The following is a 13,868-nucleotide window of genomic DNA, read 5'->3' as shown; positions in this document are numbered from 1 at the left end:
ACAACAGATTTACTGCGAGGACAGTGGGCGGCCTTTTGTTCAGGCCTTGGTTCATGGGAAGTTTGAGGTCAGACGGGATTAAAATATTTTAGAGAACAAATGGAGCAATTTGAGTGCAATATTAGAAGCTCTCTGCCAGTTCTTACCGGGAATCCAGGTGTGATTTATTTAATTTTAAGCTCCGTGTCCTTTTTTTCGCCCTGGTTTTTTTACCTTTATCTTGATATTTTGGGTTTAGTTTTTAAATTGTTAATTAGTTCTTTTAAGTTTTAGCTCTTATGGTTCAGGAAATTTATAGCTTCAGTTTGTAACTCTTCTAAAAGAAAAATTTGGGATTTTTTTAACATATTTTTTAAGACCGTCATCATATTGTGACAGTTTAATATGAGGCAGATAATGTGTGAAAGATTGTTCTCCTCCAAGAGATACAGCCGTCTGAATAAATGCCACAAAAACAACCAATCAGACCCAGCAGGCTTGGCTTAACGCTGTCATTTAACCTTATGTACGCGCTGCTAAATATGCTAATGCCCAAAAAATGGCGTACCGCCGTTTGTCAACATTGCTAACCAGCCTAGCATTCATGACAGGCTATGCTGGCTGCAGCGTAGCAGAGAGCTACGCGGAGGGTGATTGACAGCGCTAAGACCCGCCTCTTGGCTCTGATTGTCTCACAGATTATCTGTCACATATCAGAGTTTCACAACATACTTACATTTTCAAGAAATGTGTAAAACATATTTTTATGAGAGTTACTTACTGATACTTTATTGATTAAACATGATTAAATTGTTCTGAGAAAAGTTTAAAAAAATGAAATGGCTGCAAAACATAATAACATTTCAGGTATCACCAATACTATTTCCAGTGCCGATACTTTTTGCTTGAAATATTATCCTCCTACATTTCACTCTCAAATTAAATGCAAACATGGTTATGGCAGCATGATCCTGTGGGAATAATTTTTAAAAATATTTCTCATTCATTGAGATTTATATGTGGAAGATGGTTAAGTTGAATTTAGCAAAAACTAAAGGTGTTGCAGGTACCAACAGTGGCCCCTGTACCACGGTTTGAGAACCGTGATCTTAATAAATAATAAACCTCTCCAGATGAGCTTTCTGCTGTAATGTGAAGCAGTTCATCACCAGAGTTAACTAATAAACAGAAAACTTTATCCATGCAGTCATTCACTTCAGAGCTTCTCCTGATTAATTCCAACATTCAGTATTTCCATCTCCCTAAACCCAGATAAGAAATGCACAAAAAAGGCCAACAGATTTAATCTAATACATAATAATCACATTAGAGTGGTGACAGAATTACTCTAATTGCCTCTACACTCTCCCTTGGACGCATACAGCATCACACACTCAGAGCCCCATCTGTCTAATGAGGACATTTACAAGCAAAAATAAAACCATATGCTATTATCACCGAAGATGATTAAAAATTAAGACAATTTTGGCTCCGGATCCAAGTCAAATTTTCCACCGGAGCTTTGTTGGCGTTCGTTGTTTGCCAGTAAATTTGCTCACGATTGGACGCGAACGATAATTAGCCGTGTTTGTATCAAAGAGCTGTCAGCCTCAGAAACCTTTCACAGCCAAACGGGGCCAACGGCTGACACCATCATTCAGGAGCAGAGAGGGACTGCAAGAGGCGTTCACAGTGGGAAGGGAAAGGGAGTGACACACGCAGAGCGGAGAGGGAGGAATACTGGGCCAAACTCGTTTTCCGCTTGACGGGTTAGCTGCAGAGAATGCGCCTTTACTAGGTAAATGATTGGAGGGAGTGGGAGGGGGACCTGCGCTGCTCTGCTATTATGTACTTCAAAGGTCTCCAATGGCAGGTTAAATGAAAAGCAAATGTGTTGCACTGCTGCTCAGATGCCACAAATGTTTTAGCAGGTGCAAGCAATGAAGAGGTGGGCAGAGCTGCACCTTGCTTGGGAATTGTTGGATCTTCCAGTTTTGTTTGATCAGGTTTATTTGGAGTGTTTTCACTCCTGATAGTCCAGGAGACTCGGTTTGATCCCAAAACTGCAACATTTGTTACGTTTTTCAGCTGCTGCGGTTTCCTTTCTCATAGCACTGAGTCAAACAAACCAAACCAATTGGGAATCCTGTTCCCCTCCTCTCCTGTGGGGGCGCTGCAACAAGAACCACTGAAGAAAATGAGACAAAAACCAATGAAGGAGACACTGAACACAACTTCCTTCTTCACAAAATGTAAACAAAATGTAGCGTCAATTTTTAGCGGTTGCTCTATTTTTCTTTTATCTTTGATAAAGAACCATGAGCCATTTCTTAGTAAGTAAATAATTCATTTAATATTGATGAAAAAGTTGAAATTCCACTGGCAGATTATTTTCATTAAAAATTGGAAAAATAACTTGTTCCAAGTGAAATAATCTGCCGGCGGAATTAGAATTTTTCTCCAATAATAAAGGAATCATTTTCTTAAAACAAGTTCCTGTTTCTTGGTGAAAAGTTATTTGTAAGTTAGTTTAGTGGTATGTCAGGTGTACCAATATATTTGCATTAGAAACTTTGTGTTTTTGCATTGTGCAGCCTGCAGCTGCTGGAATGAGGTTGATTATTAGCCAGTGTTGTTGGTAGATTATTATGGGATGTTAATGGTTCCTAAAAATCTGTTTATACTGCCTGTAGCTTCGTAATAGGACCACATTATTTAATAACCTCGGATTCTTTCCAGGCAAAATGAACATAGATTTCCTCTGACATTCTGTAACTGCTAAGCTAGCGACTACATTCCAAGGATGTCAAAATAAAACCACTTCCTGTTCCGCTCATTCAGAAATTTACTTTGTTCATCTTGTTGTTCATAGTGCAAGAACACACTCTCAAAGATCAATAAACTTTCAATTCAAATGAATTTAGTATCTAAAATAAAAACACTAATCAGATACAAAGAATACAATGAAATATGAAATCTCTGTAAACAAGTTTGTTGCTGGTTGAGACCAAAACACCAGACTGAAAACTTTTATCATCCATTTTTTGGTAGAAACAATGATAAGAGAAAAACTGTAAATCCTACAAATGGAAATGAGTTATTTTGTTTTAATTTATCACGCCATTATCTGATTTATTGTGTATCGATACTCACACATTCAGTGACAGGGCCACACTGAGCCTTTCATTTATATTTTACATTCTGTAATCAACACAGAACGGTTCAGATGAAATGAGTAAGAGCTGTAAATTAAGATGTTTTTCATCATTTTAAAAGCATTGCCGAGATTTTGATCTTTATCGAAACTAAATTCTCCAAATGAACTGACTCTCTCAGTTCACCTGTTCCATATCAGCCAGCTTCACTACATAACGGCGGCGGCGGCGGTGATTGCGGCTCTCCTCCAGGCAGAGCAATTACGCCGGCTTGGTCATTATCACCTCACAACATCGTCTGCTCGCTGCACAGACAACACAGCGGCATATTAGTTCGTGTTAGGTCACAGAGAGCATGCACCGCTCTAATGTAGTAAATTGTGTTTGTTATAATGAGTGTGAAAGTAATAGGTGTGAGCACTAATAAGCACATGTGATTGTGTGTGTGTGTGTGTGTGTGTGTGTGTGTGTGTGTGTGTGTGTGTGTGTGTGTGTGTGTGTGTGTGTGTGTGTGTGTGTGTGTGAGCACAAACAACAGGAAGATTGAACCAAACTGCCACACCTTCGAGAGGATTTCAAAAACACTCTGATGGATTTAAATCTCTTCGTTTGGGATTTGTTTCTGTTCTGAACTATCAGAAACTTCTCTAAACCAGGGGTGTTCAGAGCGCAGCCCTTACACTGAGTTTATGCAGCATCCCCATACATCACAGGTGTTTGATGCAGATGGAGATTTTTAATTTTATTTGTAACCATGGTAAAATTATCACCAACAATCTCAAGTATTTTTCTTTTTACTGACTCTTCTGCCCCACAATCAGCTTCTATCTGATTTACGCAACTTGGCTAAATATAGCTAGGGGTTAGAAAGAAAGCAACCCAAATTCTGTTCTTATAATGACAATAAATTTGTTCAATTGAGACGAAAAGAATCAAAAACTAGAAACTTTCTAAGTTTTAGATCTAGAAAGAATAACATCACTTTCCAAAATTGGACTCGTTAACTTGCCTGGTTAAAATTTTGCACATTTAGTTTAATGTTGAGAAATAGAAAAAAAATGTAAATGTATTTAATTCCTAACTGTAATTGCAGCTCAGACATTGAGATTAATTGTTGCTTTTTCAGACTGAGAATGACAAGAAGCTTGATAAATATGAGAAAGTAGCTTTTATCACTGACTAGATGATAAATATACATAACTTGTCAAAAAGTAAAAAAAAAACTTTAATGCCACTGATTTGATTCAGTTTGTTTAGTTTTTAGACATCCCAAACCCCAAAAATGCAAATTATGAATGAAATGCTGAAAATATGAGAAGAGCAAACAGTTTTCAATCCCTGCCCGTCTCTTTGTCTCGAGCCACTTCTGTGAAATTCACATCCAAGGTGTACAGGTGTTGATTAATCCCCTCGACATTTTCCTCAGACATTCTTTCATTTGTGTTGACATTCTGGTGGCGGGGAAATGAAATGCCCCGCCGTGGTATTTTGGAAACCCCTCAGAAGTCAGACTTATGCGGGCTAGCTGCGGCGATGGCCTACATTATGGAGTTTAAAGCCTCTGGGGCGCGTTCTGCTCTCACTCGCCCCACAGGACCGGAGCAAAGCGTGCGACAGAATCCCTGCATGGCAGACCCCTCAGCTGGCAACTCTTCCAAGGAACAAGCTCACAAAATTTTATGCAGACTTTTAAAAATCTTGAATTTATTCTGGATTTTAGGCTCAGAATTATTTAAATGCATGTGAAGTTGCAAACTCTCTTGGATATTTGATGAGAATTTGGGTGATTTTCAGGCATGAACTTGTATTTTAGGCGTAGTCCAATCGTTAAATTCCCCCAGTTTTAGATGCATTTTTATTAAAACATCCCATTTAAAGACGACATGTCTTCAGGTTCTCCAGAGGAATGATTTGCTTCATCTGAAACATGAACCATTACCACTCCAGAAGCCTAATATTATCCTGGTTTATCTCATTCAAAACTAACTTTCCTGTTTTTGGGGAGTACAGACAAAAAGCAGGTTTTAGCTGTTGGATCAGAACTGTGTTTCCTAGGTTTTCTTTCATTTAAAGGTTTCCTATTATGCTTCCAGATCTACATTTAGCTTACAGATCTACTGTAAGCTAAATGTTTTGCACAAAAATCATTATCAGATAATGAGATTTTTGTTTGCTCAGTTTCAGGAGGAGCTTGTTTTAGGGCCTTCTGTCACTTTAAATCCAAATAAGCTGCTCTTGGCCACCTCTCTGAAACTCAACATTTACACTCATAGATAAAAATAGCTGCAAGTAGATGCGTAATTGTACAAAGATAGATCTTTGAAAAGCAGAAGTGTGGCCTCCTTCACAACCAACAAGAATGTAGCAAGTGGTTTCTTGATGGTAAGTCAACAACAAAACACTTGTCTTTTCCAGCAGCCATTGTTCAGCACTGAAACCAGCTGCCCAAACATGCTGGAGTTCTGCTTGGGTTGCTGGGTAACAGGCAATGCCTGGTCAATGAGGCCCTAAATAAAATTTGATTTTGAAACGGCTCGTTTCCCAGACACCAAAAACATTAACTGTTTTTTTAAGTGCTTGAGCTGTTTTTAGAATGGAAGTATAAAAATGTGAATTTTATAAAATTTCAATTTTGAATAATGTCTGCTTTAATATCCGGCTACAAGCTGAACCTGATTCTGGAGGGACTTTTTGCAGCTGTCCAGCGTGGTGGAAAGTGCTGCTTCTCATGGGGTTAATGATCAATAACAGGGCTTTAATGAGTCACATCCATCCGACACAGAGTGACTGACATGAGAAGAAGTTAAAGTTGGCAGTTTGAATGCAGATGAAGACATTAAAACATTAAAATCTAATTTTAGAGACAGTTAGAAATTGATCGTATGGTTGTTTAAAGTCAGATCATTTACAGCAAATATGATACATCTATAATTGCTCATATTATGTTACTTTGAATCGTCTGCAGCTTTTTATTCGAAGTATTTTGACTGATGGATGTTTCTGCTCTCCTGTAAAAATTGCGTGCATTTCAGATGAATGGCTAAAGGTGGAAAATTATGCAAAGCAGCATCTGAAGCAAAAGGTTTTTCCTTTTTTTCTTGAAAGGGTCAGGTTGAGCTCTTACTGATGGAGCGGCGAGAGGAATCTTGGCTTCTGCACTTATCTGGCGTGTGGAGTCTGGGGTGCTTTCCTCCCTCTTTCCTCCATTTCTCCTCTATCTCTGGCACCAAACTTATCAAAATAATGTGCAGTAAGATCATTTTTGGCTTTCGCCTGACAAACTGATATAAATTTCAATCTGAGTCTGACAGAAGTTTTTCATTTTGCCAAGAGTGCAGAAGGAGGAGTGTGTGTGTGCGTGCGCATATGTGTGTGTTGAGAATACTGGTTAAACTGTGACCATGTAAAGAGGAGCCAGCCAGCAAATGTTGTGTTTTCAAGCAACACCAAGGAAGAGCAAACACTTTCATCTGCGAGTCAATCAGTAAACCGAGATTCTTTCACGTCTTACGCGGGTCTGGAGCCAAAGCGCCGCCTCCGTTCGCCACTGGAGAATCACTTAATAACTCAATTATTATTATTCCTCACGCTCATTATCGTTATTATCATCACCGCCTGTGGGGAATCCCTGCAGAATGCTGGAGAAGTTTTCTTGAAACACCAGCTGGAGAAAATGGACAGCGATGTTCACGCCTCTTTAAGCGGCTGCTTAGTGTCCCCCACACCAGCAGGGGGCCCCCAAGAGCAAAAAGCAAGTGTGAGTAAATGTTTTTAGTCTTGGAAAAACAGTTAACATAGTTAGGAAAATAAGATATGAAATCTCTAAATTCAGTTTGTTACTATTTGTTACTTTCAAATAGTTAAAATAATGTGGCACATTTAAATTACACTCTGTATTTCAAAATCAAAATGTTGTTTTTACATTTGCCACTCCTCTTAAAATCTGCCGCTTTATCAACACCAATACATTGTAAGCTGATTACAAACGATGCTAATAATACATAGTTCCCACAAATCTGAAGCGGAAGTGATCTGCGCCACTGATCCGCCATCTTGGTAGAAAATTGCAGCGCAAAGCATAACTGATCCACGACTTTGAGACCAATAGAAAGAAATTATATTGACACTCTTGGCAAATGTGTGAAAACATATCAACCAAATTGCTGCTGTTATGATTGACCAATCAGACACAGAGGATGTGGCTTGTTTATTGTTGTCATAGTAACTCCATGTCAACTGCCACAGCAGTTATTTTCAGACACCTACCAAGATGGCTCCCAGCTACAAAGTTGCCAGAAATGTGTCACAATAACATATTCCTGGATGATAAACTGTCCCAGAAGTTTTTGTGATAAATTATAATATTGTTGTTTTGAGACCATTTTCAAGTAATAATATGAAATAATAATAACAATGCAAAAACACATTCTCAAAGATGGATGAACTTTAAATTCTAATAAATATTTAAAGCCAGGAACTAGAAGACATTTATCTGCTTCCTCATATTAGGTCTGCTCTACTCGCTTCTTGAGACCCGTTTTTATTTTGTGATACTTAAGACATTGTGATTTATTGTAATGTCGTAAGTTATTTCTTACAATATTAAACTAAATACACTAGTTTTATTGGAACTAGTGTATTTATTGATTTATGTCCAACACATTGGTGCACCAATTTTAAATGTACTTTATAAATAAATTTGAAATATTAAATATTTAGAATAATTAAAACAACAGAAAGAACAAATAAATGAAATATGAAGTCCATGTAAACAAAATTATTCTGCAAGAAAAGGAATATTTGAGACAAAAGTACCAGACTGAAGACTTTTATTATTCAGTTTGATTTATTTATTACTTATTACACTTTTAGAGTAGTCTGATAAGGCATCTTTCGTTTGGGGGCCCCAAACGAAAATCTGCTAAGGGCCCCTAAGAGGTTTGGGGCGGCTCTGCTCCAGTTTGGCAGCAGCTTCGGATGCAGGAATCTTGCACCCTCATTACATCTCTGCCACTCTAATTACAAGCTGCTGTAGAGCAGTTATCCTACACCAAACAGTGACAATGACGGCACCTTCCCCTCTGAGGCCGAAACCCAACACAGCACCGCCGTGAAAAAAAGACGCTGCCGCCAAAAAACAGCAAAACGTTTATCGAGTTTAAAAAAACTTTGGGTGTTGAGTAATTATACTCAGATTTATTAAGTTGCACTCACTAAAATTGCACAGCTTAATGTTACTCAATTTAATAAAAGACAACATGTTTGCATTTTTACTTTTTAAGTAAGGAGAACTAATTAGGTTTTACAGTAAAGTTACTCACAATGATCAAGTTAGTTGAGTTGTGTAAACTGAAGATGTACAATTTGCACATACTATCATTTTTATGTTTTAAAACTAGATTTTTTTTGAGGCAATAATTTTGCTTAATTTTTTCAAGTAAACTCCTCTTACTACGTTTTACAGTAAAAAATTCTAAAAACATTTAAATGTTTGAATCTTTTCAAGAATGTGCAAATGTGGACAAATTTGTCAGCACTATAAGAAACATTAAAGTAAATTCAGCTCTTATTGCAACAGATTAATCTCACAGAAAACATTTAGAACCTTTGATTTAAGAACATTTGACAGTAAAAGAGAAAAAAAGTGTTTTTCATTTATATCTGTTTTTTTAAATTACTCCAGAGTGTTAATTAGCATCACTTTACTTCCTGTTTCCCTCAAGTTCACAGAGACGCTTATTTCTCTCATCCACTCCTCAAATTGGGAAAAACAGGAGAACATATAATTAAAGAAAAGAGGTGAAATTAAAAAAAGCTTAATTGTAACTGTGAAATTAGGCAGAACAAAGTCCCAAGTTAATCTTTCCATGACACAGAAAGCAGAAAACAAAGTCCAGAACAGCATGTGGATTTTCAGAGCTACGAAACATTTTCTGTCACATTTTCAAATCAATCATCAATTATCAGTGATCTATATAATAACTGTGAAGCTGATCTGTATTTTATGATCTGTTGTCACTATGAGAGCTTTCAGAAATGTTGATTTTATGTCTAGTGGATTTTTTGTACTTCCATTTGGGTTTCTTCCCAAATCTTAAGTGCTTAAATGCAATATTAATTGTTTTTGGACATAACAATGTTTTTGGTGTTTAAAAACCTTCAGATTGTATCATCATAAATCAACAGGCACTGCCCCGTTACCTAGCAACCCAAACAGCTTCAGCACCTTTTGGTCAGTTACTTTCACCACTTAATGTGCTGTACAATGGCTGCTGGAAAAGACAAGCATTTTGTTTGTTTGTGGTGCAGGAGGCTCCACTTTTGCTTTTCTAAGGTATACATTTGCATAAATGCACATCTGTTTGCAGTCATTTTCACAAGCGAGTGGAAACGTTGAGTTGGGGAAGGTGTGGCCAGCAGCAGCTCATTGGGATTTAAAGTGACAAGACACCATAAAACAGACTAAAATGTTATTGTCAAAGGATGATTTTGTGTAAAAAATGTAATGAACATATTTCCTAACCTGTTCAAGGAATAATAACAGGCCACCTTTGAGCAAACTGAAACACAGTTTTATCAATATTAGGATGAAGTTAACACCTAATTTCATAATATTTCACTCCAATAAAAAGGATGGATTAATTTTAAGGGATTTTCCCCCCACATCCTGTAAGTGGCGTTTTTTAAGATGAAAGTGAGAACGGTTGAATGCATCCGACTAAACGATGATGAAACCCGAACAGCATCCTTTTTCTGGCCCCCTCGCTCGGAATCATGGCGGATGAAATCCATTTACACAACAGCCGGCGAATTGGGCTGTGAATGTGCTCCGCGGTGTCCTATCGCACGCACATTATTGTTCGAGATCCTGTGTTATGCTGACAAATCCTCTGGTGGCAGCAGTCACCTAAGCGTCTTCCATGAAAGGGATGTACATTTTCCTCCACTTATTTCTGAATTTATTGTGTTTGTCGCTAATCCAGAGATGGGTTCCTCGTGTAATACCCACCATCTAATCATTCTTAGTAGCACGAGGGCTTGTTAGACAAGATCCTGTGGACTGTAATTGTTTTGCCGATTGACGACACAGAAAAGCAAAAAATAGATTAAGGCGCACAAAGCGGGACGTCAGCGGTGTTTCAGTGCTGTAAAAATTCAAAAAGTGGCACAATGTGCATCTACCCAAACACCTTGCTGTTTCTCTTTTGAACATAATCATTGTCTTAATAACACAGCTGTAAAGCTGAGGCCTCATATTACACAGCACAATGTTCACAAAAGTCCACACTGGGCTGCGCACATCCTAAAAGGTTTATGACGACCATTTAGCATCGCGAGAGCGCGGCTTAACGTGGCCGTGTCAAGATAACATGCAAGCATCCTTGTTGTTTTCACTGGCTGTCAGCACAGATTTTACACCGGCTGCGGGGAGACGCGGGCATGTGCGCTTCAAGATGCTCCTGCTAGGGGCTGTCACAGCAGGGGAGCGGGGCCGGGGCTCTGGGAGGCGCAGAAAATAGAACAAGAGAGACGGAGAGCTCTGCTGTCCAAGGAGATGACGGGGAAGAAAGGAGCACAGTGGATAATTTGACTGGAGTAGGAGGATAATAGGGGAACGGTGTTTTATTTCCTCTCTCATCCAAGCCCCCATTTAGCTGCATGAGCGAGAGAGAGAGACTCGGAGAGAGAGAGAGAGGCGTTGCAGAAACTAGGTGGAGCTATTGCTTACATCTGCATGTGCTGGAGGCTTATCAGAGGCAGGAGAGGCCAGATCTGACTGACTGTTCCCAGATCAAACAACGCAGACAATCCCGCTCAAGTCCAAAAAACTATCCAAATATATATGAGTATAGGCAGAAAAGTCACATTTTGCATGTTTTTGTTCTTTCATTTCTGCTTTTGCTGATTCTAAAAATCAGCCAAAGTGCTTAAAAAAACCCCTCAGCTATGTTTTTGGCAATAAAATTTTTTTTTTTTTTTTTGTTGTCTGGAAAATGAGGCATTGCCTAGCAACTCCAGTAGAGCTCAGACGGTTGCCTAGAAACCCAAGGTGTTCGCTCAGGTGTTTTAATGCTGTGTGCTCTGTACAATGGCTGCTGGAAAAGATGTTTGGTTATGCAGGAAGCTCTACTTTTATGAATTACATTATCATGAATACATACAAGTAGAGCCTTATCATTTTTTGATTTGTAGCAATTTAAAGATAAGAAAATGGAGTTTCGAGTTTAATCTCAGACATTTTCTAGAAAAACGTCAAATTTGTAGAGTTTGGAAAGTCGAAAATGCTCAACTTTTGAAAATTTCCACTTTTTTTGTCTTTGAAAATGTTTGAAATTTTTTGCCAGAAATATTTATCTTCTACCTACAGTGGCCCTGACACAACATCATAGTAATTACCTTTGTTGTGAATTATTGCTTTACAACTGAATTAAATCCCGGCTAGCCTGGAGTTTGATCTGAGCAGAGGCGGCGCTCTGAACTTTGAACCTGTCGTCCGGGGTCTGGCTTCAGAGTTCAGCTTGTTGCTGAAGTTTAAGGAGGGGCTTCGTTCTTTATCAGGCCGGCGCTCCTCTGTGCCCCCGAAAAGATGACACCCGACAGAAATTAATCTGCGGGGAGATTGTGTTGCTGCTGTAATGCTGAGTCGAAATTTGCAGACTAAATTACTCTTTGGCTCTATCTCCCATCAGCCGTGCATCATAAAAGCCAGGGTTTAGTGTGAGATGAATAATCTCACTCCAGCAAGCCTCTTTTCGCCCCCCGTCCACCTCCTCCTCCCACCATAATCGTCAGAAGGAGAGCCAGCTTAGTCAACCCTGTGCTACGGGCCAGGATAATAATTGCTGTATTAATTGGTGTTGTCCAGGCTAGACAGACTATAAGAGATCCCACTGGGGCTAATAATTAATGTTTTTTCCTCCTCCCTGCTGCCTGCTTTTTGCCATTTCCATAAGCACCAATGAAGAAACCCAAACAAGGTTGCTTCTTTTTTTTTTTTTTTTCAGGATTTCTCGGCTGATTTTATTAATTTATGGTGCTGTGAAAAAGTACAGATTTCTTACAAACCAGAGTAAACAAAAAAAAACTGTTTTCAACTTATTTAATTTATTTTGTGGTATGTTTGTTTTTTTACTATTGGTAGGGTCTATAAAATCCATTTTATTTTTTCCCATTTTAAACATATTTACTAACCAAAGAAGTATGTAATTATGGAGTGAATTGGAAAAAAATTAACACCAATCGCCAGAGGTCAACATTTCTTTTTATTCTCTATCAGAATGAGTAGTTCAACAGAACATTGGTTTAATAAAGTGTTACGTTTTTCATTTTTATGAGAACACAAACGTGCAAGGGGACGCATGTTTTTATTCTTCCATTTGCACTTGTAAAAAAAATCCCAAACACTTAAAAAAAAACACCCAGTTGCTTTTTTTAGCGATAAGTTGATGTTTTCAAAAACCTTCAAATGCGACGTCACAAATCAGCAGGAACTACCAACTTTATTACCAAGTCCAGCCCTTTACCTAGCAACTCAAGCTTGTTTTAGGCTGCATGTGCTGTACAACGCCTGGGCGGAGCTGGAAATGATGTGTTTTGCTGTGGACTTATCAGCAACAAGTCGGGTAATATTACGGCAATGTTCTCTTATTATTACGACTTTATTACCAAATTATGACTTTGTTCTCGTATTATTACGACTTTATTACCAAATTATGACTTTGTTCTTGTATTATTACGACTTTATTACCAAATTATGACTTTGTTCTCGTATTATTACGACTTTATTACCAAATTATGACTTTGTTCTCGTATTATTACGACTTTATTACCAAATTATGACTTTGTTCTCGTATTATTACGACTTTATTACCAAATTATGACTTTGTTCTCGTATTATTATGACTTTATTACCAAATTATGACTTTGTTCTCGTATTATTACGAATTTATTACCGAATTATGACTTAGTTCTCGTATTGTTATGACTTTATTACCGAATTATGACTTTGTTCTCGCATTATTACGACTTTATTACCAAATTATGACTTTGTTCTCGCATTATTACGACTTTATTACCGAATTATGACTTTGTTCTCGTATTATTACGACTTTATTACCGAATTATGACTTTGTTCTCGTATTATTACGACTTTATTACCAAATTATGACTTTGTTCTCGTATTATTATGACTTTATTACCAAATTATGACTTTGTTCTCGTATTATTACGAATTTATTACCGAATTATGACTTAGTTCTCGTATTGTTATGACTTTATTACCGAATTATGACTTTGTTCTCGCATTATTACGACTTTATTACCAAATTATGACTTTGTTCTCGCATTATTACGACTTTATTACCGAATTATGACTTTGTTCTCGTATTATTACGACTTTATTACCGAATTATGACTTTGTTCTCGCATTATTACGACTTTATTACCAAATTATGACTTTGTTCTCGTATTATTACGACTTTATTACCAAATTATGACTATGTTCTCGTATTGTTACGACTTTATTACCAAATTATGACTTTGTTCTCGTATTGTTACGACTTTACCGAATTATGACTTTGTTCTCGTATTGTTATGACTTTATTACCGAATTATGACTTTGTTCTTGCATTATTACGACTTTATTACCAAATTATGACTTTGTTCTCGCATTATTACGACTTTATTACCAAATTATGACTTTGTTCTCGTATTATTACGACTTTATTACCGAAT

At 37.6% G+C, this 13,868-nt stretch overlaps 1 long non-coding RNA gene across 2 annotated transcripts in view; it reads left to right on the top strand.

Annotated features, from left to right (window-relative positions):
• The window catches only part of LOC129352616 (uncharacterized), a 68,490-nt gene that overhangs the window by 37,407 nt on the left and 17,215 nt on the right, over positions 1 to 13,868 (top strand). The gene's annotated exons all lie outside the window — the stretch shown is intronic.

This window comes from Poeciliopsis prolifica, unplaced genomic scaffold (genome assembly GCF_027474105.1).
Source record: "Poeciliopsis prolifica strain line A6 unplaced genomic scaffold, Auburn_PproV2 SCAFFOLD078, whole genome shotgun sequence".
Lineage (NCBI taxonomy): Eukaryota > Metazoa > Chordata > Actinopteri > Cyprinodontiformes > Poeciliidae > Poeciliopsis > Poeciliopsis prolifica.
This window is presented reverse-complemented; position numbering and strand designations above follow the sequence as displayed.